This window comes from Ascaphus truei, chromosome 2 (assembly GCF_040206685.1).
Source record: "Ascaphus truei isolate aAscTru1 chromosome 2, aAscTru1.hap1, whole genome shotgun sequence".
Lineage (NCBI taxonomy): Eukaryota > Metazoa > Chordata > Amphibia > Anura > Ascaphidae > Ascaphus > Ascaphus truei.
Window position 1 is genome coordinate 103,726,415 of NC_134484.1, and position 26,399 is coordinate 103,752,813.

General features: G+C 35.1%; 2 long non-coding RNA genes across 2 annotated transcripts; both read right to left on the reverse strand.

Annotated features, from left to right (window-relative positions):
* Positions 1-7,965: 7,965 nt before the first annotated feature.
* LOC142484294 (uncharacterized) lies at positions 7,966-17,044 on the reverse strand. Its single transcript, XR_012797792.1, has 2 exons — positions 13,801-17,044; positions 7,966-13,279 (listed from the first exon to the last, which is right to left on the reverse strand). It is a non-coding gene; the product is annotated as an uncharacterized LOC142484294 (long non-coding RNA).
* Positions 17,045-20,515: 3,471 nt separating this feature from the next.
* Positions 20,516-24,442, reverse strand: LOC142484305 (uncharacterized). Its single transcript, XR_012797803.1, has 2 exons — positions 24,235-24,442; positions 20,516-21,060 (listed from the first exon to the last, which is right to left on the reverse strand). It is a non-coding gene; the product is annotated as an uncharacterized LOC142484305 (long non-coding RNA).
* Positions 24,443-26,399: the final 1,957 nt, after the last annotated feature.

The following is a 26,399-nucleotide window of genomic DNA, read 5'->3' on the forward strand; positions in this document are numbered from 1 at the left end:
TTTTGGGCCAGACAAAGATCATTATGTCAAGAAGAACCCAGACATAAACACACCTGCTCTCACCCACGCCTCCCTGCCATCTCTTCCCCTGCAAATGGTGTTAACCTTCTGATTTAATACTTACTAACCTTAAAACTCGCCCCACAAATCAAGCATCCCAATAGCTGACACTCATGGCTATTGTTCCACCCACAGTCACTCCAACCACACATTGTGGCCAAGCACTGAATCTACAGCATTTATTCCCTCACCTGCTGTCTTTGTAAGTCTTCCATCATACCACTTAGATGGTAAGCTCTTCGAGCAGGGATTTCCTTTTCTATTGTCTGATTTTGCTGCGCTTATTGTATTATTATAATTCCCTGTACTGTATTCTTTGTGAAGCACAGAGTACACTTTTGGCCTATATAAATAAAGATATACATACATACATTAGTAGCAGTTTATTTCCTGTTCAATGAGGTGTCGATTCTACCATCCCAGCCTCTATTTAGAACTTTATGTTATATTGTTTGAAGCAGCTGTTTGAGCCATTTGTAGCCCTAAACATCATGAACAGCCACTTTGGACTATGTAGAGCAACCCCCTTAGAGTGAAATAAAGTATTGTTATTACAGTATGCTCTTGTTGATTTCGTAAATTAGTCTCATGTGTTCAAATTCAATGTTAAAATGCAAAAAGGAAAAGACCAGGGTGTGACGATGCTCATCTCAAATCAGGATGCGGACCTGCAGGGTTGAGGTAGGGATGCAAATAAACCGATCAGACTCCAGGGACAGAGTCCTGTAAGAGTATCCGTAGTCGATAAGCAGGCAGAGGTCAGGGTTGGCGGCAGTGGTGCAAAGTCCAGTAAAAGGCAGAGGTCAGGGCTCGCGGCAGTGGTGCAAAGTCCAGTAAAAGGCAGGGGTCAGTGCTCGCGGCAGTGGTGCAAAGTCCAGTAAAAGGCAGAGGTCAGTGCTCGCGGCAGTGGTGCAAAGTCCAGTAAAAAGGCAAATGGTCATGGCAGGCAGAAAACAGCAAGGTCAGGGTCCCGGTCTGGGGTCAGCAACTGGGGAATCCAAACAGACAAAAGAGTATGGTGTGCCAGCGTAGACAAACAGGAACTGCAAACGTAGAACCTTTCTCTGCGACTCACACTAGGAACTGCAGCCTTATATAGCAGGCTGCCAGTACCCAAAATGGCCACAGTGAGTAGAAAGGGCAGGTGACTTGGAAAACCCGAACCACAGCAAAACCCGGCATGGATCGTACAGAATCCTTACACACGGGATCCCATACTGAATTACTGTTATTTATTTATGACAGAAGTAAAAAGTAAGCATTGCACTCACTATTATAAGTAAAAATAAAGCCCATCAAACATCCACTGGTGTGAGGTACTGACTCATGGTGTAGTTTCTTTGGGTACTGGCGTCTCCCATGTGTTTCCGCTACCAGTGTTTCAGATACATTTTCACTCTACCCTTCAACAACCAAAGTCGATACCAGTGTACTGCAAGCAATAGCAAGGCTTTGTATGCATTTTGCAGTGCTCAGCCACTTCATCAGGTGTTGACTTCCTTTCCTCCCCTCTGGCTTTACATTGGAATTTCTAAAACGAGAATCATCTGTGTTTTATTGCACTAAAAAAAGGTAAATAAAAAATATATAAATAAATGTCATATATATCATACATGTGTGTTCTATATGGTGACATAAAGTATTTGTATAGTGATTGAATATTATTTTTAGTTTCTACTTTATATTTGTTATTTATTTACTGAACTTGCTTCTTTTACTAAGAGAAATAAGACCAGTATCTCACTAGATACCAATTGAAACAATACATAGACGACCTGATATTGACCCATGAGTTAGGATTAATACTTTTTTCTCAGGGAAAAGGGGCTAAGTAGTTCTTTAAATATATTATTATGTAGGTCATCTATATTATTATTTAGAGCAGCATGGCTCTTTATTATAAGGTAAGAAAACTATTATTGCAACATGTGTAATGCTGCTTTAACATTCTTATTAAACTCCTATTAGAAATGGTGGAAATGAGATACAGATGATTTTTATGTATCTAGCAGCAAACTTATAGATCTATTCTTTTAGTTCTGTTCTTATAGTACTGTTCAATAAAATGTAAGTTATAGTTGTATGGATTTTAAATGTATGATTAAATGTTATTTGTCAAGCCCATGGACTGTTCATACATTAAAGAGGATACAATCTAAGTGCTAAAATTGGAGGCACGTGAAACATTATGATTAAATGCAAGTGTGCTAGACATGTCTGAGTCCATCAAAGAGGTGAGTAAGTGTGTTCAGTGAGAGAGGTGTATAATCAATTTTATTTGAATACTAATAGGAAATGAAAATCCAACGCTAAATTTCTTCATTAATAAAACAATTTGAACCAAAGTTATCTTCTCTCTGAAGTCTTTCTTATTTACGGTTGATAGGCAGCCTAATACAAACTAGGTGCACCGTATATTGTGAACCTCACACCAGTAGCATGATTGTACTTCCTTTCAAATTTTCTCTATAAAAAGCAATGTTTACTGAAAAAGAAACACACAAACTACTGATTGCATTATGGAACGCATGTTCAATGACTGACTTTGTAAAACAAATAATACTAAAAACTTTGGGAAGTAGAGGTTGTGGCAATTCATGATTACAGTAACCGAATGTACGTTTGCTTTCTAATTCAATTTAAAATGGGCTGCACAATGTTCAATTCTAACCTACTGTATAACAATGGTAAATGTTCTCTATATTGTATGTACTGTATATTTGTGCTTTCTTTTTACCCTTATTATCGATTGTTAAAGGTAACATTAGATTTAGGCTTTCATTTTCCAATTGGCAAACTAGAGATGTAGGTGTTTATTCATTCAACTGTGATAGTGCAGACTATAACAGAGAAATTCTCATTTACTTGAGCTATTGGAGTTTAATAAATAACCCCCATACGCTGTGTTATATCTGTTGCATGTTTTAGTGTTTGCTAGTTAGAATAAACTAAATAAGCAGTCACTCTTGTTTGGAAAAACACAATGTCTAATTAATATAAAGTACACTTAATGATAAATAACACTTATGGGCACATTCACCTGTCTTAGATAGGTCCCTAAACTTCACTTCCCCCATAATCTCACCGAATGCAGTGCTTCCACTGCAGACATGGCTTCTGGGTAATAATATGCATCTGAGCATCACTTTCAAGTGAATAAGAAGCAAAAGGTGATGCATTGTGAGTGCATGTTAGTACCCCAAATCCCTGGGTGCAGTGAAAGCATTGTATGCTGTGTCGGTGTGATGTAAGGCAAGTGTGGGGACCTGTCTGAGACATGAATGTTCCCCTACATGCTCTTATTTTATTGTAACTGTGTTTTATAAGGTGGGTTTTTGTCATTTTTTACTGAATGGCGAACATTACTTCTGTTAGTCAGGGCTGTGTGTCAAATTTGGCTAAATGTACTTACAAATGAATAGCACATTTAGTTGTATATAATAATATTGTCAGCCTTTTTATGCACCACAGGAAACAAAGTATAATGCAGCAAAGCCTTTCAGGCCATGAACAAACCCACTGATTTAATTTTACGAAAATCAAATACCCCTAGTGGTATAAGCTAATAGGGGTCCATGTAAAAATGGATTTGAAGAAAAAGGTGACACTGTGTGCTCATTTGCATGTTATTTCCCAGAATCCCTTGCTGCAGTGGAAGCACTATGCTGGGCGATAATGATGAAAGGCAGGGTTGCAGACATGTCTAAGACATGCAAATGAGCACACAGTAATATCTCCATTTGCTATATATATATATATATATATATATATATATATATATATATTTTTTTTTTTATAGATACATTTTATTTGTTAGTACACAAAGATTTACAGAACATGTGTTCTAAAAAGAATTATAATTTTAATTTATCTAAGGGTGAAAAATCTGCCCTTCTTGAACTTAAGAAATGCAGTCACCTCATGATTAGACAAGCTGACAAGTAAGATGGCATTGTCATACAGGACAAGGCCGTCTACTTTTGTGAGGCTTCACGGTTTCTATCCGACCCAGTCTCTTATAAGACTCTTCCACGGGATCCCACGAAAGAATACCAGGCCATTTTGCACGTTCATTTGAGTAATGCATGCACAAATGGTTTAATTTCTGCTGAGGAGTTCAAATTTTTGTTTATCACTCACCCCCGGATTCCTATTTTTTATCATTTACCCAAAGTTCATAAGGATTTGGTGAATCCCCCTGGCAGACCCATAGTCTCGGGGATCGAGTCAATGACATCCAACTTGTCCCAATATGTGGATTTTTTTCTTCAGGACTATGTTTTGAACCTGAGGTCACATGTTAGGGACTCCTTGCATGTCATGGACTCAATCTCCGAGATTAAGTGGAAACCATCTTTTGTGTGGGCGACATGTGATGTGCAATCTTTATACACATGTATTGCCCACGATATGGGTCTGTCAGCGATTAAACATTATGTGAATCACAATAACAAATTAGCTGACACTCAAGGTACATTTATTTTATCACATATCCAGTTTATCCTCACTCACAACTATTTCTTGTTCCAAAATCAATATTATTTACAGGTCTGTGGAATGACCATGGGTACTAGGTTTGCCCCCAACTATGCCAATCTGTTCATGGATTTTTGGGAAGATAATTTTGTCTGGACCAATAACCCATGGAGGGCGGGCCTGGTATACTATGGCCATTTCATAGATGATATTGTCATTATTTGGGACACTGAGGTGTTTTTACATTTTAATAATAACACTTTTGACCTGGTCTTTACTTCAGTGGTGGATCCCGTGGAAGTTGTCTTCTTGGATCTTATTTTAAAAATAGATCAATTTGGTCAGATCCAGACAGATACACACATCAAGGAAGTTTCAGTAAATAACTTTATACATGCTACAAGTAGCCATCACTCCGAGTGGCTATCGAATGTGCCGTACAGTCGGTTCAGTAGGATCAGACGGAACTGTTCCTCTGAGCTAGACTTTATGGCACAGTCTGAAACATTAAAGGAGAGGTTCCTCACTAAGGGATATGATGCCACCTTGGTTGAGGAATCTTTCCTTAGAGCGGCAGGGTCGGATCGCAGAGATCTACTTTTGGCCTCCAAAAATAGACAACATACAAAAAATCTCTCTAAAACCCATGTTATGGATGGGAAAGTAGTTTTTTCAACCAAATTTAGTGGGTCTTCACGCCAAATGGAGGCAGTTCTGAGAAAATATTGGCATGTTCTCTTGGGAGACCTGGTTCTAGCAGAGAATTTACAGGCAAAACCCACCATAATTTACAGTGTTAAAAATGTGTTGGCCCCAACAAAAATTTGTGCTCAATCACAGACTTTTTAAAGACCATCAGGTAATTTTAAATGTGGTAGAGGGAGGTGCATCACGTGCACATTTTTAGATTGTAAGAAAGATTTTTCTCCCTCCTTTCCAGGCAGTCCTATTTATAAAGTAAAAGGTTTTGTGAACTGTCTCACTACTCGTTTATCTTTTAACCTGCGGTTGTGGCCTTCACTATGTGGGTAGGACCACACGGCCATTGAGCACGCGGTTTTTAGAACACAGGAGGAACATAATAAATGGGGTTGTCAATCATTATGTTCCTAAACATTTTCTCACTGTACATAAAAAATCACCTGAGACTTTACGGGTTATGGGTCTAGAGATAATTCCTCCTTCTCTGTTAGGTGGAGATGGTTTTAAATATCTTTCCAAAAGGGAGAGTTTTTGGATTTTTAAATTGAACTGTCTGGTTCCATTTGGCCTTAATGAGAACCTTGACATTAATACTATTGTCTAATGTCAGGTTCGGCCAGTCCCCAAGCTTTTGGTTTTCTCCCTTTAATCCCCCTAACTTTAAAATGGGCTTTTGCATTTCTGGTTCAATTACGTTTTTATAACATGTTCATACATTTATGTGCATATTATGTATAACATATATAATAAGATGTATCATTTTTATCTGTGTATTTTACATTTTTGCATATTAGTGCATTTTAAGACTGCAGATTTGTTTTGGTTTCAGGTTCTTTGTGTTACTTATTAGATTATTTATTTATTAATCATGTATTGATATAATATGTTTTTATATATTTTTATTTACCCTATGTGCCCTGGTTATGTGTAACATTCAAGTATTTATTATCTTAATTGTTTTCTCCCAGTGTTTTTCCAATTGGTTTATGTGCATGTCTATTTAAATCATGTACTTAAGGTTTCTCCAATCAGATTTAAGCTAGCACAGTATTTATATCCTGAATACTGAGGGCGTTTCATTCCCTGGCGAAGTCGGCAAGCGCCGACGAAACGCATTGAACTGTGAAGTCATCGCGCAAGCACGTAGTGTGCGTGGTGTTCCACTGCTAACTAAGGGACTCCTGTATACAGAGATTGCCTCTGGCACCTCGTGTTGATCAGCTGCAAGAGGTGAAACCGTTACCATCTAACACTGTGCCTGCTTTCACTCTGACTCTGTCTGCGGTCGTTTCTGCTGTGTGTGAGTGCTCCAGCAGCAGGTCTAAAGGCAACTGGCTTTCAGTGGGTATACATAAAGGTCTCCCCCATCCATCTCAGCTGATCTCTACCAGGAGTCTGTGTGTAAAGATACCTTTACGTGAATTTTACTCTTTATGTCTTGTAAGTGTGTATTATCTACCTTACATTTATTTAAATACATTTTATTTCATCTGCATCATAAGATAATGCACTAGGGGAGTGCGTTTTTTTCTCTTTCTATATATATATATATATATATATATATATATATATATATATATCAACAAAACACATTTCATCCAAGTACACCAGGAGGGAGGTTGTTATTATAGCATCATCAATAGGAATCAGACATCACATATAATTAAAGTAAAACATATGAATAAAAGGGCATGCATTCAATAGTATTTGATAAATTGGCGTGGTCTTGACAAAACGTACCTTTTCACAATTAAAAAAAAAATATATATATATATATATATATATATATATATATATATATATATATATATATATATACTAATTAAATTAAAATAAGATTTGCATTATAGTTCCTTCATTAGCTTCTTCTTGCCTACCAAAGAAAACATTCATTGGGTTACATGCTTAAACCCAACACAATCTACACTGGAGGCCTAACTTCTTACCCAGGGTTACCTAACATCTCCCCATTACACCCAATACACATCTTTTACAAGGGGCTAAAAACAGAATAGCCACACTTGATTAATAAACGTGTAAACTTTGAGCCTATGAGAAAACAAACGAGTAAAATAAAATAAAATAAAAATGCAATACATAACCTTTTGGAATAATTAACAACCCATTCAGTGTCATGAAAATGTACTCTAGTGTAGAACTTTCCTACCCTCTATGGTTATTTTTTAGGAACCAATGATAATCATACTGTAGTGAAATGGCTATTTGAATGAGGAGCATTTCTATGCAAAGATTCCCCTCTTTTCCAGTTATGATTGTACCACGTTGCTTTGTATTTAGGTCACCCAGTCCTATTGATCTAATGCTTAATCTCCTGTTGTAAAGCATTAAGAGCACTGTTAGCTGCTGTATAATAATTCATAAAAAGGAAGACGTGTGTGCTGTAATAGTATGTTATTGTAGCCCAATTTTACTGTACAGACATAACCTATTTGTGAAGACACATTTACTGTTTCACATGTTCATGCATATGAATCTATACGTTACTTTTGTATCGGTGAATTCAAAAGGTTAACAATTTACCCAGAATCTTATTTTTTTTTTGCTTGTAAATATGGCTGGTTACATTCTGCAGTAGAACTTCGTGTTCTAATTCATAATGTGTGTATTTATGGAAACATAAAAGTTTCAATGTACTAAAGAACCAACGTTGCTCTTGACTGCAAGGGGGAAAGCGTTGCAGAAAAAAAACACTTTTCAGAGCACTACTGAAATGTCATATTTCATATTTATCGAACACATGCATTTTTATTAACATTGCTGTGAGAGAAAGCACACAAGTAATATTGTTGCATTACTAATAAACATTTTATATTTAATACAATGACACTATAAAAAAATAACTGCTATTTAAAGCAGCAGATTTTTTTAATTGATAAACATGATGCATGTTTTTAACAGTACTGCCCAAGCATAAGAGACTTTTAATTAATAGTTACCTAAAATGTATATATTCCTGTCTCAGTGCCTTTACAAAACCTACCTTTGATCTCTCATTCAGTGCAATAGTGTAGCACACTTTAAATATATAAAGTTGTTGTTTAATGTAGTTTTGAGTGAGTGACACAGGATCAGACTCATGAAAACACAGAATCAGGAAATTCGTGTCATCATTTCCAAAGCACTGGTACGTTATTGTACGTTATTGGCCAGATAATACACGAAAGCTTCAGTGTGACCAGAACCAATGGAGCCTTCTCGTACAATTGCAGTGGAGATTGGATGGTGGTCATTCCAACAAAAAAGGGACACTATGAGTACATTAAAGTCAATTAAACAAATAGCTCGTAAGTATGTTTGTATTAATTGAAAGGAACATAACAATGAAGCTGCACTGGTTTTATACTTCATGTTGTTACCAAGTCAACGTTGTGAATATAATTCAGTTGCTTTAAAAACGTGTCCACTAACTCAAACTAATGTATATACTAATCAATATATCACCTATATACTGTATATTGAGAACGTATATTGTAATGCCTTGTTGAAACGTAATGATTTAAAAAAAAAAAAAAAAAGGATTTACTGGGAGAAATGCATTTCTATATCAAGCATGGCGATGACAGGTGCTCTTTACAGGAGCTTAAAGTTGCAGATTTTAGTCTATCAAGAGCCCAGGGTGGTTTCCATGCATTGCTAGGATGTTCTAGAGACATAATAAAATATATACACTACAGGAAACTACAAAAATATATATTCGTATTGGAAATAAATATTACTTTTTAAGCGATGTTCATAATCTGAAACTGTATACCCCGTTTTATCACAATAGGTTTTCAGGGATCCGATTATGTATTTCCTTACTCGTCCGCCTCAAAGATTTTTGATTACTACTGCACCTCCCTTCCTTTGTAATACACATTGACCACCCTTTGACCGACTCTCCTAGAATAGAAATGTATGTGGCAGGGTGACCTTCCAAACTCAGTCTGCGATTGCAATCCAGATCTCAATGTCATGCATTCAATCTCGGTGGGGTGTTTTTTTCGAGGTACTGCATACTGTATGCACATTGTTTGCATGGCTTCAGTTTAAGTTGTTGGACAGCTGCATAGCTGCAACACTCATTTAATTGATTGCAAATCCTTTTAGGTTAATGCACTGTGTATTATTTGTGTAAAGGCAAGCGACATGCTGCACTATATTTGAGTAGAGGACGATGTGATGTGTTGTAATGCTGAAGCATTTTGCTGAAATTTCTGGCTTACAAATGATGATAGATTGTTGTAATAGTATTTCCTACTGCAGCCAAACTCAATGTTAAAGACTAGAAGCTAAAGAAGCAATAACATTTTCTTAAATTACTTGGAGAACTGCAGGCTTTAGACCAAGTCATTTGAGAAGAAATGGTTTGAAGGCAAAAATAGCTGCTGTGGTCCCGAAGGGAACCCTTGATTGATTCAATTAGGACCTCAAATATATACTGCATCCCAAAATTGCTGACATCGGGTTTCTTGTGATTATCAGTAAAATGTGATGTGTAATATAGTACTCTAAAGTCACTTAGCATGAGCAAAACTGTATTCTACAGGAGGAAAACATGACACAGATAATAAAGACTGTGATGTGCAATACACCTAATACTGTATTATCACTTTGCAAACATGAGCAACATGTATTTCCTAACATGAAAACAAGAAAAGACACATATAAATATTAGTCAACTGAGAATACCCATAAGTCTTTTTGTCACTAGTCATGTCTGTGTACATATGTTAAAAGGTTGCTGTACCCACATGTCTAATACTTGACAATAAAATTGTTACTGTACATACAGTACGCAGTTCTTATGTTTTTTTTTCTCGGTATATAAATTAATTGTTCCTATGTATTTTTATTTCATTGTGATTTCATATACAATAACATAGCATGAATCCTCTTATGAAGGACACCTGCAGCACACAATTGAATTGTTAAAGATGCTGACATTGAAGATATTCAAATACATCGGATTGCTACACTGAGTCGACAAGGAATAATAAATGACAGATAATGTATTTCCACACTGCAATCTGCCTTTTTTTGTGATACTATCTTCAATTACTAAGGCGTTTGTTATACCATGTTAGAAATTGTGTTTTTTTGTTTTTTTTTAATCTAGCTAATATGGAAATTATGAAATAAAAAAATTCCTGATTCACCATTGTATATAATGATGATAAGTGAGTGGGATCAGTTCTTAACTATAATTTACACTGTTAAAGTAAGGTTATACAAAACAAAGTTGTGCTTTTGCTATTATTTCAACGATGTCTTTGCCTCTTCAGGTTTTATGTAAATTAAATCAAATAAATGTCTAAGAAGTAAAATTTTATTAAATTGACTGACTATTTTTCTCGAAAGCTGTTATTTGTTTTTCCTTATACCTCATAGATTTTATGTATCCGTGTATGTGTAGATTTATTTACCTTTGTAATTATTGAAATGCATTTGTCAGGTTTTTATTTTAAATGATAATAAATATATGATGTATTTTTTATTTGTATTTAATCTTATCAATGTGTATTGGAATTTGTAGCTATTTCGGAGATACTTATTCTGCAATTATATAACAGGGAACTCGAAAAGACGCATTGGTGTCTAATGGTACAAGCTGTATCTAAAAAAAATACTGCATTAAACTAGCAGAATACGTGTATGCATCAAATAGCATGAGGCTAAAACGCAATTACATATTATGTTAATCAGGATATCACAAACCTCTATAATACTTCATATGTTTTATGATCTGTTTATAATGCCTGCATTTGTTGAGCTACATTATATATATAATAACATATTATTTCTCATAGCGCATTTTTCAGATTGTCATCCCTCCCACATCTTCAGTACACAAATGCACCATGCAACATTGTTACTAAAGGCAGACGTTTAAATAACTTCAAATATTAGATGGTGTCTGACTTAAAATGGTATGATTCTTTTTAATACATTCTAGCTGTTGTGTAAGACAGCTTGGGTGCAATCTGTTACATATTTGTCCAAATCTACATCCTATTGTTCTGTGGAGTCAGTGTTTTGCCTTTTTGTATAGGGATAGCTATTAGTCACGCTGACATAGAAGTGCTGTCTGTCATCCTTTGATTATGCAGATCATATCTGTCAGCAGAGCAGATTTGTTGATAGTCCGCAAAGGAGTCGATGGCCTTGTGCGAAGGCAGTTGGAAAGGGGCTGTTTTCAGCACAGAGGACAGCGCACCCTCTCAAGCTCCTGGAACTGAATCTCTTGCAAGGGGACTTCGTTATCTTAATTGTTCCTTGCAGACAGGCCCATTTAGCCAAACAAAGAAATCGGCCACTAACACCATAACCATGTGTGTTCATCTAAAACAAAGAGGAAGCGGTGCATATTTTAACACAACCCGGGAAGATTAAAAAAAGAACCACTAACATCTTTGTAAAAAAAAGTTTTTTTTTTTTTTTTAAAAGAACCCAATAGTAATTGGACTGATATCTTCCAATTGAGTCATTTTTGTATTTCTGTCATAATCTATTCAAGGGGGTTGCTTAATTCCTTTTATTTTCTTTATTACAATACTGATGTAGTGCCGTACTAAATATTACATTTAATTCCAGTGAGGATAAAATAAACCACAAATACAACAGCAAAGGTGTTTTACAGCTCCGGACACAATTGTTCATAAGCATAACAGTTTATGTAAATGTGAAATATTAAACATACATTAAAAAAAACTTTACATTTATGGAGAAATATGCTTTTAATAACGTTCTTTGAAATAACGGATTGGTTATCTGTGCCAGAAATTCTAATGTGAATCTTAAAACAATGTTACATGTATCAGTAATTGCATAGCTTTGCATAAATGCACTATACGTGCTATAATTATACATAATGAATCGATTCTGTTGCATTTCCATTTCCAAGGCTGTGGCACTCAGATCAATTACTATTAATGTGTTTTAGGTTCTCTCTCTTCTGGAGATGAGAAGGTCTTCAGTGTGGTTTGTAGGCTCCACTCTTGGCATTCACCGCGTGCCTTAATTGTATGACATTAAATCAAGGTCCGCTGTGAACACGGAGAGTCAGAGACTTTGATCTTTCGTTTAAAACAAAATACCGAGCGATTCACCGCCACTGCAAAGAAATAACCCCTCCTTCCCATCGCAGCCTCCTCTTCCAGAGCCACACTCAATTAAATGACACTACGGTAGGGTTCGTGTCCAGACTGACTGCAATGCTGTAACTCCAATAACATACGTTCCTTTACATATACAGATAGTCATGTTACTCCCTTTTTTGGTGGTTAATCTTTTATTATTATTATTTTTTTTTTATATCCTCATTATTGAGTTTCAATGAATTGGTATTTTGTAAGGGCGTTCTTTTTTTTCTTTTTTTTTAAATTATTTTTATTTTAAGAAGGTAAAACGTTTTAATGTTCTCCTGATTGATTAAATCATTTCGAAATCTAGAAATCTGAGGTGTCAGTTATAATCAGCTATCATTCTCCTTTGAAACACATTGGTTAAAAATGTTTGCTTTCGGAGTCTTGCTTTGACCCGATGATCTTAAAGGAAAGACGTGTCATCTTTCTTTGTAATGAGAACATTTAACTCAATCGCACCTGCCCATTCCCGGGAGAGTATGGACAGCCCATATGGCCCGGCTACAGTTACTCTACACGGAGAATGAGCTGCGGAAACTAAGCCTTTTACTGGCCTTTTAAGGTTTAAACTGATATCGTATCCATATTGATTCTCACTGTGAAAAGCCTGAACCAAGGAGTGATGTTAGTTGGCAAGAGCCCATTAACCATTCGGGATTCAATTTGTGGTCAGTACAGATAGCCCTACAATTGGGCGAAGTTGACCTCTATTGGTGGATTTGTGATTTGGCACCAGGAAGAAAGGTCGAAAAAAATGAGCGATTTCTCAGCTGCAGATCCATTTTTAGAAATGCAAATGGGTGGATCCCGAGGTTGGATTTCCAAGTGGATCAACTGCACCATAGACTGTGAAGTTAGATGATCTGCTTCTTCTGCCCATAGATCCGGGGTTATTCCTTAGAAAAATAGAAACAAAGCAGCAATATTAATACCTTTCACACGCAGGCGAACCAAACCATAGCTTATTCGTCCTAAGCAAGTGGAACCAAATCAAGGCATGCAAGTGACATTGCAAAATGCGAGAATACTTAATCGCCATACAATAGTGTAATTCAGTAAACTAGAAAAGGTAAATATTAGGTCAGCGTTTAGCAGGACCCCGCACCCCCACCTCCCCTAATAAACCAAGCAACCTTCAAGAAACACAACTGTGTATTTGTGGTCCAAGAGGTTAAATTAAGTCAATGATGCAAAATACAGAAATTGGAAACACTGCGTTTTTCCTTCCCTCCCCATTCCCTCAAAACGGAACCGCAATACACTTAGCAGTGAGGAAAACGAGCTAAGATAAGGTATGGTCAAAATACAGATCTGAGCAAAAAAGGAACATGGAATCAGTCGAAAAAACAGCAAACTAAACGAATATTAGGGGGGGGGAAGCAAAGCAACCGACAATGAGAAATAACATTTACTGTACCATTTTGGAAGAATTTGAAGGACTAAGGACCAGGCTGGTTGCTTTCCATGTAAAAGGGGTGCATCTGTGCTCATATTTTGGGAAATGACGGATGCAGTGGTGCGGTCTTTTTCCTTCGCTTGCTGATCCAGAATTAGGGATTAATGGCTCTACAGCCAAACAAATAAGGCAACTGCCTTCAGCACAAGAGGATTACACGGGACCGCTGACGTCACCAGCCAGGCAGATGTTGGCTCCCAAAGTCCTCATCATCTCTCTGTGTCCTTGAAACCACAGAGAGCCTAGGACAGTCTGAGCTCTGAACATCCCCATCTCAAAGCAAAGCCCAATCAAGGGCGAAACACTCAATCAGCTTTATCACGCCTACTTATCGATCACGGATCTACTGCATCTTTCTGTCTTATGTATTCCTATCACCTATTTCCATTTAGCTGTGTGCTTAAATACCAAGACACTTAACACACAAAACATTAAACATATAGAGAATAGAAGAAATAACTGCACACTGAATTCTTTTCACCACACTGGAAAACAAAGGGGCGTTGCTGCTAGCACGTTCTTTCTTTCTTACATGATGCTTCTAGCATTCAGAATAAATGATGTTCTGCCTTAGTCCAATTCCAACCTAAGCAGAGCAGTGATACACTTAGATATGGCGACACAGCCACCGCCACATACAGTATACCAATTCAAATCTAAGGTCTTTCCATTTATCAGATATTTCAGTTTCTGTAAATATCCCAGACCCACAGCCTACCATGATGTACAGTATTGAAACAAAAGCAGCAGGAGAGTACAGTAAAACGCATTTGCCATTGAAACTGAAATTAGATGCGTGACTACTACAGTAGCTGTGCTAACCTTTGTAAAGTGACACAATGACATCTTGGGCTACAGTAGCTATTTTTTTTAGGAGAATTTGCCATGTTTAGGTAAACAATAATTTTCAGACGTGCATTAACAGCCAGCTGATTATGTTAATTATTATTTAATTCATTGTCAAATTTGCTTTGCATGAAAAACCACTCGGAAAATAAGTCTGAAGTCTGAAGAAGTTAATGCTGGCTAATTCTTTCACATTAACTGCAGGAATTACATTTTCCTAGTCATATCCATAAGGCCTAACTAGACCTTCCTAAACAATGTACTGTTTTCAATACATTAAAAACCCAGATCACTGTCGTTTGCAAAGAATACATCGACACAAATGAAATAATAGCAGCAGGAATATTGTATATACTTCACGTATAAAATGACCCTTACTATAATTAGCATTCGATCATTAAACTTCATGGGCATATGGGCATTAACATTGTGATCTACCATTACATTCATGCTTTTCGACCATGATGTATATTTAGCTGCTATTTATGTTTCTTACATTGGATCTGACTCAGTTACATTCCTAAACCATAGCTTCATGTATTATAATGGTTATTTATAGAAGCTAGTCAGGACCGTTTTCAACAAAATGCTTCGAAATTGATGTTTTTTAAGACCACCGGTCTTTCTGTTTCAGATTATAAAATGAGAAATCGGTACAAATATATTTTTGACATTAAAAAAACATATTACACAATTGTGTTACAGTTTCCAAGATGGCTGCTCAGTAAAATTAGTAATGCTGCAATTTAAAAAAAATTTTTTTTTAGTCTTTTAAAAAAATGCTACTATGTAGATTTTAATATAAAACGTTATTGGATTAAAAATCCAACGTGCAGGCGGTACATAAATATGAGGTTTGGTTAATAGCCCTTAATGCTGCAATGTTTGCTAGAGACGATTCGCTGTCCATGGTCTTGATCGTCAGTTTGTAGCAATTTACAGTAATTGTAATGTGTATAAAACCTGATGGGTTTTTTTCCAACAGATAAGCAACACGTATTTTATTTTCGACATATAACAATAACACACAAGCCTAATAACAAATCTTCTGATCAAATATTGATGTGTCCAGTCAAATATATGAAATAGCAGAAGATCTCTGAAAATACAGTATGACAATCACACAGTATCAGATGCACTGCTCCACCAGACACTATGCAATACTATTTCAGTATAGCTCCACACTAATAGAAGTGAAGAACATACGTGACAAATAAATACCTGTATAAATATGTATTTTATGCTTGTGTGTATTTTATGCTTGTGTGCCCTGTCTCTATCAATACCCAAAATCTGGAGCTCTTTCTTACATTTAGCAAAGTAAGAAAAAATATGTTTCTATTTTAGAAACGTAAGTATTTATTTATGAGTATTTCAACAATACATTCTGCCTGCTATGGTAAAAAAAACAACATACTGCAGTTGTGTACATTTTGCACGTAGGGCACTGCTAACAACGTAAGTGAAATATTCTAAGAAAGGATATTTGATTATATTTTAAAAATGCCATACTGAGAACAAATAATAGATTTGTAGCCCGAGTGCAGGAAGTATACATAGAATAATTAGCCAAGAAGATTCTACGTGCTATAGCATCTAAAAATCAATAAGATTATGACACAACCTTTCAAAAAAACAGGCAATGGTGCGAAAACATCCCTGCATCATGTGTGCAGCACCTTGCTTCACCAGAGCCAATGTATTCCTCATAAGTGGAAATGTTGCTTTCAGGAGAGCTCTTCTGTATTCAGGACTTGTGGAAACCTTTGTACCGGAAGAAAATGGCCTTAACACAATAGGACTCGCCATTTTCCCTTTCCCAAGCACAAAGCAGCTCAACAGCTTCAGCATCACACAAAGGAAGCATGGGCCATAGGAATTCATTTCACATTTGCATGCAGTGAAGGGACAACGCTACCAATAGGAAATATAAACTGTACCACTTAATCAAGCCCCAAATAAGGTGTCAAAAAGATTAGATACCTTAAATACTGAGGGAAAGAACCCTAATATAATAAAGCTTCTAGGGGAATCTTATTATCAAATGAGTAGTTTGAAAGAGCAGCGGTAAGGATAAAAATAAAAAGTTGTCCAGGGCAAATATGCCAACAGATCAGGGCAATACAATGAAAATAAAAGCATATCAAGACAAACGAGCAGTTTATTTGTCAATGGTTGCAATGTGAAATGGTCAGCAGCGGAAACAAGGCGATGGAGATCCATTTACAATCACACTATGACAACGATTATCTGTAATTGAATGCTCTGGTCTATAGCACGAGTATAATGCAGCAGAATAAATGGTTACAAAGAAAGCATGTGTGTGCATATCAAATACAGTTGCTGCAAATGCAGAGAAATGCTGTACTTACAATCTTATGAATGCTGAGTAATCCCCATCAACCAGTGCTAAGGATTGTGTTATTCATGGCATCCACGCTCCGGAATAACGGTAAAGGAAATCTACCTGGTAATAATATGAAGGTAGATTCACCCCATCAAAAGAAGTTTCATTTTTGCGTTGCTGGCTTTTGATTAAAATGAGTAGGAAGCTCTCACTCGCGGTCCCTCTTTCACGATGTCTCTCTCTCTCTCCTTTTTTTTCAAAAGAGGGCTGGTCGCTTTCTGCATCCCAATGAGTTAAATCAGTCACTTTCCTTCTCATGCATCAGCAGCCTCTTTAACAACCCCAGGGCTGTAGGCACAAAAGAGCATTTAGCTGCCTCCAATTTGTGTAGAAGGCCTGTCCCTAATTTTTTTGCTGTTGGGGGGAGGGGGCGGGGGGGGCCGGGGGGGGGAAAGCTTAATTAAATCATGCATTTTACCTGATGTAAAAATCCTACAACATCTTTGGTTATTGACTGAGATACTAGTTGTAATAATCTTCATACATTCAGGATCTCCTTCCAAAAGTTAGAGTTCTACACAATGTAAAGATCTCTCATCTTTCTCAGTATGTACACTGAACCTGGTCATCTTGAAATAGGTCATCTTTAGTGTCCTGATTTACCTCTGAGCGAGTTCCTCTGACCTCGGATGTCTTTGATGGGAACTTAAATACTGTACTATGCATTTGTGCTAAATAAAAACATTTGTTAAGCATATTTGTATTTAAAGGACTAAAGTCATAGGAATAATGCAACCCTTCCACTGAGCAGGTTTTAGAGGATGCATCATTAAAATCAATACTACCATTTAAATATTGTTGCTGTAAAAAAGACACCGAATTTCCTAAACACATATAAACACAATAAATCTTCTTCACATTTTCATATGGTGACAAAAACATGTGTATTTTAAGAAGTATTTCTATTTTTTATCTTGAGTTGGATTCGGAGGTTAGCCAATACAGAATTTGAATTTGGAAGGTGAACATGGATGTATTCCGTTTAAATATAAGACAAATATAAATCATATAACGATTCTAATTAAAATGTCTAGAACAAGTGCAGTTTCACAGGCCATCACCTAGTATATCCCATTTAAATATGATGTTTCCCTTTGTTTTCACTTTATACCTCTGTGATCCTAGTTCCAAATGTACTTGTTCTAATGGGTTGTAATCCGATTCTATTGAAGATTAAATAGCTACATATTTAGGATTATAAATAGGAAATTAAGGAGTCTAATCGAAAATCTTCAACGTTTTATATATATTTTTTTCATTTCCAATTACTATATTTTGGTTTGAACATAATTTATTTTGGTGTTCTTTATGGTAATTTTTTTAAAATATGAAACTCAATATAATATTAGTAGTTCCTAAATATTGATTATATGCACATAACATCATGCAGTAAATCGATCCAGAGAGCAGCAAACCAAACCTGTCAATCTCATTTTTATATAAAAATTACTTTTTGTATAGAAGCTATTTGCCAAACTAAAGGAAACTAAAATGCAAACACGGAATTGAAATGTACCGTGTGCAAACATAAACACGCACATATATACAGTAACATTTCCAAATAGCACAGGTGATATATTTCATATATGTACAGTGATTCCATTGTTATGCATCACACCATGCCCCAGATACATGATGCATACGTAAGTGTGTATGTATATATGCGCACGTATACACACACACAGACATACATAAGCTCTCCCTCTCTCTCACACACACACACACACACACACACACACACACACACACACACACACACACACACACACACACACACACACACACACACACACACACACACACACACACACACACACACACACACACACACACACACACACATTGTATTTTTTCATATGTGTATTTTGATGATCCATAAATCAGTTGAAGTAACTTAAAAAGCAGCTCTTATAGACATGAGAAACATGTTTTAATTTAATGGTGCATATTTTCCTTGTGATAGTCATTTGCACCTTGCACTGGATGTCTATTTTGTATTGATTCAGTTACATGAAACATTTTTGGTGGTATTTGACAAGGACATGGACGATTTTCGTTTACTGCACTGAAAATATATAATTAACAAATGACAAAGAATACAGTAAACCGTTAAAATAGAACATTAATACAACCCGTATTCTATAACTGTACAGGCCAAATTCATATATTATACATTCATTAGTAAATATGAACTCATGTCTTTGGACTCTATTTTGCTTAGCAAACCGATCATCTTGAAAAGTCTCAGCTCAGTATGTTTGTTAAAAGCTTATGAAAATGTAACCTAACTCATTGGAAGAGGTTGTTGCTAATTAGTTGATAATAAACTTCTCTGGCGAGGGCACAAAAGTATCTTAAAACTGCAAGGTGTTCTTTGTTATAGCCACACTAGATACATTAGCATATCAATGAACGATGGAACAATGGAATGGTTTAGCAGATCCAAATACTTTGATCCCACTGTTTTTTCTCTTCCCATTCATAGTCATAGTGGGATTGATTCTTTTCAGGAAGACTTTTTTCCCCTTAAATTGTTGACCTCTGAATTGCGTTTGAGTAATACATTGTAACAGAATATATGGGTATTGCAGCAATGGAAATTGTCTATACATCATGTTTTCTATGTTTTATGTTAGATAAGAAACAAACAAGTAAGAAGCATTGTTCCATGTTCAACAATACGTTTGTTCTCACGTAGTAATATGTAAGAAATCGTTCACTGTTGTACGCTGTTACCTATTTGCAAATAATGTAGTCAGAATATCAACACAGTACAATTACCATTGATATCACATACACATATGTATATATTATGTGGTGTTCAACGTTAGCACATGATGTATATTAGTCACCCCCATCATTGTTGCACCCAGAACAAACATAGAGATGTCCACGAAGTGGCATTAAATTAAAACGTTAGATAATGAACATAACAGTCATAAATATAATTATCAGATTTTAGGCCAACTATAGATGGCCATTTGTGTGTGTGTGTGTGTGTGTGTGTGTGTGTGTGTGTGTGTGTGTGTGTGTGTGTGTGTGTGTGTGTGTGTGTTTCTGTGTGAATAAGCACCACTTGCTTATTTATTCATATTAGAAAAATGACTGACCACAATGTGTATAATTGCTAACCTTCTACCATAATAATGCATAATGTTAGGTATTTCTGTATTTTGTTCAACCTATAATGCATTTTCTAATTTTTGTGTTCAAAATATGTGTGTGAATGGGTCTGCACAAAACCACGTATAATGGGAGCATTATACACAATTACATTCTGGAATTAAACCAAATAATGCAATGTATGTGTCACCGCACATTTAGGCTACAATGTGTCTGCAAAGATACAACGTTGAGTTTTGTTTCATGGCTATATACACGAACTAATCATGATATATATATATATATATTTATATATATATATTTATTTATTTCGTGTGATAAACAAGAATGGCGATGAAAGGTCTTACTTTCTCTTCTAAATCTCTATTGTTATTTGCTAAACAATGGGATCTCCGGGCGACCATAAGACTGTGTGAATGAATAGGGAATCCAGAGAATGAATGCGGGTCAGTGCTTGGGGTCTCTGTCCTAAAACCCCTTTCTCAGCTTGCTACAATAAACTAGCTGAAGGTTTAGTCGTTGCTGGGTCACCAGCCATTTTCTATTATGCAACACTTCACAAAAACACTTATTAATCAGTACTGACCAGAAGACCCTTTCAGAAACAAGGGAAGACAGAAGGAGATGGGAAGAATGAAATAGCAAGAAAAAGTTCAGCAGATACAGATTCCGCTAATGCTGGAAAGACCATCAGGCTTTCTGTTCAACTGGTTCATGTATGTTGGACACTCCAAAGTTTAATACCAGCCAAAAAGGATGGGAAGTCCATTTCTCCTCGAGATAAGATCTCTCTATATCTCTCTTTCTCTCCTCTGTTTTTTCACGCGAAGAAGATACAGTAGATGCTGTTGGTTAAAGTCAAATTTGCAATCACTGGATGAGCAGAATTGTGGATATTACATAAATAATGTTTAGGTGAGTTTGGTTTGTAGTGTTGCTGCTTATATTTAAAAGATGAATATCGACGGCAGAAACGTTGTTAGATAAGAAGTCTCCTAAATAATACACTGTAATGGTGGTAACAAAACGCATGGTGACCTAACGGCTAGGCATGCACGTGGGTGACACTGCATTATGTTTTGCTTGGTTCTGTTGTATATTATACACATTCACTAATATGCACCTCTCAGGAGATATATAGTAGATGTTGTATTCCCTACGTATGTAAATAAAACTGAATGGCTCACATAATTTATAGTTATGAGTATGCTGATTCTCAGTGGAAACATGACTATGTTGTTATAAAAACAGGCTGGTAGTTTTGCTAATAAAATAATCTTATCCATTGTAAACAGGAATAATACTAAATGTTTTTTTTTATGCTGATTGTATATACGATGTCTGCATTGAATGTAAAAAAAGCTTAAATATTCCATGTTACACCTTGTAAATACAGTGCAATCAATTGAAAAATGTACTATTTGAAAAACCTAAAAAATGTATTTTCCTCTAGCTCAATGACACAATCACAAGATCATCCTTTAACAATTAAAAATCAAACATGAAATAATTGAAACCCTGCAACACCTTGCTGGCTTGTCATTTGTCTTTGGTATTACAATACTTTGTAGGAAAACAAAGTGATACTTGTCCTGCTTTTTCTATACCAGTGGATGGATGTGGTATAGTTATGTACTCATGAAATCCTTTAGTGGTTACACAGATAGGCTTTTTTTAATATTGTGCTACTCAGAAGCACTTGATGTTCAGCTTCAGTAATCAAGTGTTACCTGAATTATTTACATTTTAAGATTAAAGGCCTGGTGTTCTGACAAGTTCTCAACTCAAAAACAAAATACACATGTATATTGTTTCCTATGTGTATAATCTTTTGGTTATGCGTTGGTCAAGTACAGGGAATCATTTTAAATGCTTAAACACTTAGAGAAAGAACACATCTTTTACATGTTTTTTTTTAAGGAATATATACAGTAGAACATTCCAAATTTACACATGCACCATACATGCATGAAACGAACCTGCATAGTTCTAGAAGCTAAGGGGGAATAACATTTGTGTGTGCTTTTTATGTTGAATATACAACAATCTAGAATTCATTGTACCATACATAAAGGTAAAGCTTAATGGTGATGTAAATAACAATGTTTAACCTAAAGTAACATAAAAGTTGATTGTATATAAAAGGGCACATCTATAGGTTACTTAAATTTGGTTCTTTATGTTTATTGATCTATTTCATAAGTCTTTGCTGGCAATTACTTTGCATTCATATCTGCAATAATAAAACTCAAATAAACATATATTATTTAGATTTTTACAATCTTTATATTTTGATAATATCAGTTTAAGATACCCAAGTGTTTTCACATACATAATTTTGTTTTAATATATTTTATAACGATTTATAAATAAATTATACAGTTTTTAAGGGTTAATTCCTTTACCTTCCAAAGCCAAGAGAATGACAATAACTTTAGAGTATTAATACCTATCATGTAGGAACCATGTTTTGATTAAATATTAAATGACTCATCAATAAAAAATTAAGTTTATATCCCCCTTCAATCTTAAAGTAGGCATTTTTATAGAAATGAATTGCAGACTGGTCTGACATTAAAAAATAATTTACAGATAATAACAGTACTTCACCTAATAATAATCATTATATTATTTATCATGTGCCCCAAATATTTCAATACTATAAACAATATTACAAATCTAAGCAATAGATTGTTTCAATATTGTTTACATTGTAAGTGGTAAAATATGTATAAGTTAAGTCAAATATTTCCTTACATGAATACAATCACATAAATATTTTAATTATAATACTTGTTTTAAAATAAGCACTATAAAAATATTTTTTTTTGTATAGTGTCTATGTGTACAATTAAAAGTAAATAGTTTTATTCAATTTATTTGAAAATATAGAGTTGATCGGCCTAAAATAAAGAGATAGGTACAAAGAAAATAGTCTGTCAACAATATGAGAAAGTGAGCAATTATTGTTTTGAAACTTTGCAACAATTAACACATTACATTTTAGTAATCTACGTTATATCTGGATATACCTGGCACGTTAAACGCATGCTAATAATCTAGTAGAATGCTAATGTATTCTTAACCCTTTTACCCATTTTGGTTCTGAAAAAAATGATTTATGACTAACATTATGTATCTTGTACACATGCTTTGATTACATATAAGTCTCATTTTCATTCAGGTGCAAGCTGTCGTCTTACAAGCTCCAAAATATATGAACACATATTCATAGATAGCATTGTAACCTATTAAATATGTGTCACTGTAAATGTATATTAAGTTATTTTAAATACATTTTTATATATTTTATTGATAGCACTTTTTATGTTATTACTTGAAAAGGTTTATTTTAAGTAAAGTATTTGTTATATAAGGGGGCAATTATGTGTAAAATTAAGTGTAATAGTTTTTTTTGTTTCCATGGTCAAAGGCAATTATAGTTTTTCCCTTTAGTTCATAAGCGAGAATGGACTTGGTGCACAAATATATAAGTTAACCATTTATAAATGAAAAACCATACAATTCTTTATGAAAACTCACGTATCCATGAAATTGGAATGTATCAAAATCTATGATTTCACCTCTATATTTGTTTATCAGTAACTTTAGGGGAAACATGATTTGCCATCTGTATCCACATTGTAAAGGTTCTAGATTATTATGTAAAGGCCATGATTCTAGATTATCCTTGCAAGAAAATCCCACATATATAGCATTATGACAGCTATGTATGAAGTCTACGGCTTTTACATGGTAGTAATACCAAATTTTCAGTCAATAATGTAGCACTACCACATTAAATATTTGCATCATATTTTACTATTTTTAAATGTATGATATCTTTAATGCAAGACTTTTTGGCTTACAAACGGTATTGCCTGCAAGTGCCAGTGTGGTTAACTATGGCAAATGAATATCAGAATTGCATTTAAATACTCTTACAAAAAAAAATCAATCAATAATACACAAAGTGAATTAATAACTTGACCTAATGCATATCATAAAAAAAGACTTACATAGCTGACACACTTGCCCAGAGAGACTCAACATTTCCGGCAGCAGCCCTTTGTCAAGAATCGAAATCACCTTGAACATGTGATGTATCTTATAAATGTGCATCCCCCATTATCCCTGCTCCACCTGAACCAGCCGCCATAACCAGAACTGAGGTACGACGCACTTGCGTCGTTACTTGAAGCCGGTCATAGTCATGGTAACATCATGTTTCCACAATGTCACCTGGTGTAATTCTCATTCTTATACAATTATTTTGATGATTGAGACTTTTCCTATACTTATTCATTATAGTGTTTGTGGATTATTTGGAAGGTGATTCTTTTTAAATGGGAGAAAGAGGCTTTTATTAACATATATTTTGATAAAATACATATGTTTGGCTCAAAATATTAAGCAGATGCAATATAAGAATACAAATTTTACTTGTAGTTAACTGCCCACCGTTTTTTTTAATGCACTTACTAAATTGTATTATAACTATTGTAAATGACACAAAGAGTATTGCATATACTATAATTTAATATAATAATATTACATTTAATAATTTAATATGCTTCCAACATCTCTTCCAATAAGTCATAATAATTGTGTGTCTTTGCCTATATGACACTAAAGTAATCACAATCAATGCAAACTATGTTGATACATTGACATTAGGTGAAACATATTCGGAATTATCACTGTTGCTGATGGTTTTAGCTTGAAACATAGATCCAAGGAGTAGATCCTCAGAAGTGTGTTATAAAGGGCAAATCCCATTACCATACCTAATGTGGTAATAGACCTTATTTTCCTCCTTATTAACGGGTTTACTCAAGAGAATACTATGCAAAAGTAAGGTCCCTTAGCAAAACGACCAAGGTAACGTTACCTGGATGAAAGGGGATTACAGCCCCTTAACAAATACACTGCACATGCGTGTTGGGAAAGAATGTTACTAGGGACACTACACTAGTTAGAATATAATATACTGTATGTTAGCACATTTATTTTTTTATTTAACACAGTGCCTGAACTGGGTGTAATAAAATATTATTTTGGTTACTTCTGTCTCCTTGAAAATCAATTTCTCATATATACTGTAGATTCATTCTAGTAAACGCATACTTGGTACCATAAATTGTAGATGCAACAGTAGGCCAAACAAATATATCTAACATTCACTGTCATCATTAAACAACATATTATAGTCAATCCCTTAAAAAACAATAATAAAAAAACAATAATATTAATTTGTTGTTGTGTTTCAGCCATTTATATGTTCACCATATATCTGTTAGTATAATACTTGTCATGTAAAGGTTAATTCCTCACAGTCCTTTCTTTTTCCCTTGAAGGCTATTTGGAGATATAACGCAATGTTCCTCAATGTTTAGAAGTGAATAAGGGCAGCTTTCAGCAGGAGCTTACTATGGTTACGTTATTAGTATAACGTTAACATTAATGGAGGTCTGAGAATCTCCGTCGGTAGGTAAAGTGCTCTTTACCATATGATTTGCATATGAAGAAGCCTTAAGTCCATTAAAATGTAAGATTCCCTTATTTTTAAGGAAAATGACTTTACAACGTAGCGTTATTTATTTATAAAATGTTTTACCAGGAAGTAATACATTGAGAGTTACCTCTTGTTTTCAAGTATGTCCTGGGCACAGAGTTATGATGATAAATACATGGTTACAAACACATAGTTACATTAAGTGACCAGGGTTGTACATTATATACAAGATATTGACAAAGAGCTATGCGCGAAACGCGTTAGAGTTTGTTGCTACCTGTACTCCACGCTGTCCACCATGGATTAAAGGTGTTTTCAATTTAACTTTTGGTGTTTTAGCCCCAGTTTGTATTGGAGCTGTGCTCCGCTTTTTTCCGTCTGGAACCCAACTATATTCAAGATATTGCATGCAGTAAGAGATAATATATATTATGGGTGTATATAACAGTTAAAGACCAAATTAAAATGTGAGACAGCTTTAGTTTTGAAAGAACTTAGACTGATGACGACTGTGACAGTCTCCGGTAGGTTGTTCCAGTTTTGGAGTGCACGGTAAGAGAAGGAGGAGCAGCCAGATACTTTGTTGAGCCTTGGGACGATGAACAATCTTTTGGAGTTTGATCTCAGATGATAAGTGCTACATGTGGTAGGGGTGAGGAGCTTGTTCAG